At 40.3% G+C, this 4428-nt stretch overlaps 1 pseudogene across 1 annotated transcript; it reads right to left on the reverse strand.

Annotated features, from left to right (window-relative positions):
* Window positions 1-2375: 2375 nt before the first annotated feature.
* Window positions 2376-3043, reverse strand: LOC108283711 (annotated as a pseudogene). Its single transcript, XR_001816931.2, has one exon. The product of XR_001816931.2 is annotated as a 60S ribosomal protein L9-like (transcript).
* Between the last annotated feature and the right edge of the window lie 1385 nt (window positions 3044-4428).

The following is a 4428-nucleotide window of genomic DNA, read 5'->3' on the forward strand; positions in this document are numbered from 1 at the left end:
ATTACAGGCACGCACCACCATGCCCAGCTAATGTTTTGTAGTTTTAGTACAGACGGGGTTTCACCATGTTGACCAGGATGGTCTCGATCTCTTGACCTCGTGATCCACCCGCCTCGGCCTCCCAAAGTGCTGGGATTACAAGCGTGAGCCACCGCGCCCGGCAAAACTGGCACTTTTTGGCCAGTGACTTGTCCATCACTGTAATCCGAAAGACCACACATCCTACAATAACACAAACTAACCCTTGCTATCCCATGGTCGAATGTTCTCTCATAGTGCAAACTAACCTTTGATACCCCCTGAAAGCCAAAGGGATCAGGGCATCAAATGCAAAAGTGAGCAGAGCTCAGATCTGAGAGGGACTTAGGAGTCTTAGGGTTCCTTGGGCTCCTTGAGAAAGACAGAGGTCACCCCTCCTACTGCCCCCTGTTCAAAGGGGTTAGTAGTACCTTTTCTGTGTTCCTAATGGTGTCTCAGGTCATCAGCAGTCTCCTTCAGGTAACTTCATGGTCACCAGATCTGTCAAAAGACAAATGTAAACAAATTTAAAGATATCAATTGGCTTTATGGTGATTCTATAATTGAGCAATACTTCATTCTGTAAAACAGAATAAGAGTTCCAATGAGCTGAACAGAGGTGGTTGGCTTTATAGCCAGAAAAAGGGGCCAAATAAAGCAGAAACAAAAAGCAAAAATTGGATTGGTCATTTCAAAGTTACTTTCTTTGTAAGGTGGGGACAGGGAAACAGCAATAAAAAGATAACTGATTAGTTAATATCGGGTTACTACATGTTACTCTTTGTTGCAGGGGTAAAACAGAGGGAGCTTTATTAGCATGCTGATTGAAGATTGAAACTGGCCTGTTTCGGGCATTACATTATCTCTCTGTATCCTGATGTCTTGGAAGGCCAGATGACAACTCAGTTTCCGTTCAGTAAGCATTGGTAATCGCCTTCTAATTTTTAGTCTGGTTTACTGGAGCCTAGTGTAGGAGTTTAGCCCAAAACAATGGCCTCCTATAGCTTTTTTTTTTCTAGCAGTAGAGAGGAATAAATAGTCCTGCTGTGGTTCTGATTCTTCAGACATGTACTTATTACACGGTGGAATCAACTTAGGTGACTCACCGCTGTTACCAGGTTGTGTGGACAAAGGACAAAATGTAGTGCAAGAACAGGCACATTTCCTGTTGCTACTGGAAGATGTCATGGGCCCTTGAATATCCTTTTTTTTTTTTTTTTTGGGACTAAGTCTCGCTTTGTCACCCAGGCTGGAGTGCATTGGCACGATCTCGGCTCACTGCAACCTCTGCCTCCTGTGTTCAAGCAAGTCTTCCTGCTTCAGCCTCCTGAGTAGCTGGGATTATAGGCATCCACCACCATGCCTGGCTAAATTTTGTATTTTTAGTAGACACAGGGTTTTGTCATGTTGGCCAAGCTAGTCTCTAACTCCTGACCTCAGGTGGTCCACCTGCCTTGGCCTCCCAAAGTGCTGGGATTACAGGCGTGAGCCATGGCACCCGCCTGCTATTGAAAATCCTTGATATAGAGAACTCCTGGGGGGTAACACAGAAGGTCTACTGCTTAATAACTGCACATGTGGACAAGATGCCCATGATAGTGTTCACGGCAAGCATTATTTGAAATAGAAAAACACTAAATATGACCTAAAGATTCATCAAAAGAAGAATAGATATATATTATTTGTGATACCTTCATACAGCGGAATAATACACAGTTGTGAAAATGAACTAGAGTTTGTGTTTGAATATGGATAAACATGAAAAACTATAAATAGAAATTTGAGTTTTTAAAAAAGCAACATTCATAATGATTTGCCAAGTTTACAAACATTCATAATAATATCCACTGCTATGGATACATAAATGGGTAGCAAAAGTGTCAGCACATGCATGAGTTATGGTCATGACCATGGTTTTCTCTGCAGAAAGAGAAGGGGAAGGAGCAGGAAGGGAGCAGAAAGGAGGAACTAAGAAAGTCACTATCTGTGATATTTTATTTCTTAGAGAAAAAAGATCTAAGGAAAAAAAAAGACATAATGTCTGATAAAAAGTAGATGATGAATACATAGGTAATTATATTATGCTTGTTTTCTGAATATTCTTAATTATTTTACAATAAAATATATTAAAAATAAAATAAAGAAACAGAACCACAAAAATGAGTTAGACACGAGGAAAGGATTTCAGAGGATGTAGAGTCCAGTTTGAAGAAACTTGGCTATGAATAAAGGAAAGAAATAAGAAAATCGTTAGGGGTAGTATGATTTATAAACTGTTTGTTTTTTGGCTTTTTTCCCCTTTATTATTGCAAAGACTTAAGTGTCTCATTAAATTACAGGGAAGAAGCCAGTTGAGATTTTTTTTTTCCAAATTAATAGGTCTTTTATTGCATCATTTAAATATCACGAGTAGGTCTGAGCTATGATAGGCATCTTGTTTCTGTAGCTGGCCAGCTCTAAGGTCTTACTCATCAGCCTGCTGAACAGTTCCTTTTTCAGAGACATAGATACCATCCAAAAATTTCCGAATATCCTTGTTTTTAACTGTTGTAGCTTGCTGAATCAAAGCCACTGAATTTGAAACAAGCTCAATGTCATTTCCTTCAAGGATTAATTCATCTTTCTGGGCTTGAGATACTAAACAAGCAACACGTGGTCTCATTCGAACCCTGCAGATGTATTTTTCACCCAAGAAATTTCGGATTTCAACAAGAGACCCATTCTCCTGGATAACGACGTTGATGGGGAAGTGAGCATACACAGACCTCATCTTGTAACGGAAGCCCAGCCTAACACCTTTGATCATGTTTTGTACATGACTACAAATAGTACAAACCGTAGCCAGTTCCTTTCTGTTACCCCACCATTTGTCAACCCAGAGCCTCTTTTTATTTCTTTCCAAGAAGACTGAGTTCTACATTGATGTGATTGAAGTCCCTCCGCAGGGTTCCTCTGTGCGTCCCTTCAGAATGATGCCCACATTTTCTGGAATGTTGACAGTCTGATTGCTGAGAATGGTCTTCATTCTCGCAGTAAACGCAGCAAAGAAGGAATGTCTTTCCTCATTATGTACTTGTTTCCGAGATTTTTTTAAAGAAGGTTGAAACACAGACTTGGACATTGGAGCCTTAGCTTTTAGAATCCTCCATCAAAGAAAAAAATACAAGTTTTTCTCCCCTACTAGATCATCAGTTCCTTGAGGAAGGATGAGGGCTCAATTTATTCTGTTTATCTGCATGCCTAGAGCCTGACCCAACCAAATCAGTGTACCATGCATGTATGTGTACACAGATGGATGAAGGCACGATGGATGGATGGGTGAGTGAATATGAATGATGGGTGGATGGATGGATGAAGGGATAATGGATGGATAGATGGATGGGTGAAGGAATGAGTGATGGATGCAGGGATCAAGGATGAAAAGGTGTAGGCTAAGTATGGTAATATTAGCATAATGTGTGCATCAGAGTGGCCACTAGGTGGCAGATGTGACAGTCAATGATTATTCTTTCTGAGAAATTAGTTCAGATGGTTAGCTGCAAGGTAACGGACCACAGTTTTTCTTTTTTATTTGTTTTGTTTTCTTTCTTTCTTTTTTTTTTTTTTTTTAGTTTGGTTCTCACTCTGTCACTCACTTGGGAGTTCAGTGGCACAATCATGGCTCACTGCAGCCTCAATCTCCCAGGCTTCCAAGTAGCTGGGACCATAAGTGTGCACCACCATGCTTGGCTAAAACTTTTCTCTTAGGTGAACTTATCTAAGTGGAATATGCCCACCATTGAAGTGGAAATTTGGACTTTCCTGCTATCTATTGATTTCTCACTCAAATATCAGTAGGTCAACTTAGTTCTTTCCGGAGGAGTTTTTGGTCCAAAAATAAGAATAAATAAATAAGGCAGTTACACTGACTTGTGGTTCAAAAAGGGACTGAGCACATGTGGCCATCTTTCCACTCACTTGAAATACCACTGAAATGATGGAAAAAGCATGATTCTACAAGGACACAGAGAATGGAAAAGAAAACAAAAATGCTACTATAACCGATTTCTTAAATGGATTGTACTTGGTAAGATACAAGCAGGAAACAACCTGGTCATCTTTAAATTTTCTGTCAGATTTCCTTTCTCCCACACCGGGATAACATCTTGTGCAGAGTCTAAGGCTTTTCTGGGCACTTTTGGAGACTGGAATTGTCTCATTTTGGGGTATTAAAAAGTCCACTCTCCTATAATCCTGAATGTTTTATCTAATCTACATCTTCTCCCACTTCCTAGCTTGGGTTGATCCTGAATTCTGCCAGGTGGAAGTGGGGCTTCATGGTCTATTCTTTTTCTCTCCATCATAACCCTTCTTTCTGTCTTCACCAACTGATGCTTCTACGACCTTCTTAGTATTATGCCCAAGGAAAGC

This window comes from Cebus imitator, unplaced genomic scaffold, assembly GCF_001604975.1.
Source record: "Cebus imitator isolate Cc_AM_T3 unplaced genomic scaffold, Cebus_imitator-1.0 Scaffold264, whole genome shotgun sequence".
NCBI classification, from domain to species: domain Eukaryota; kingdom Metazoa; phylum Chordata; class Mammalia; order Primates; family Cebidae; genus Cebus; species Cebus imitator.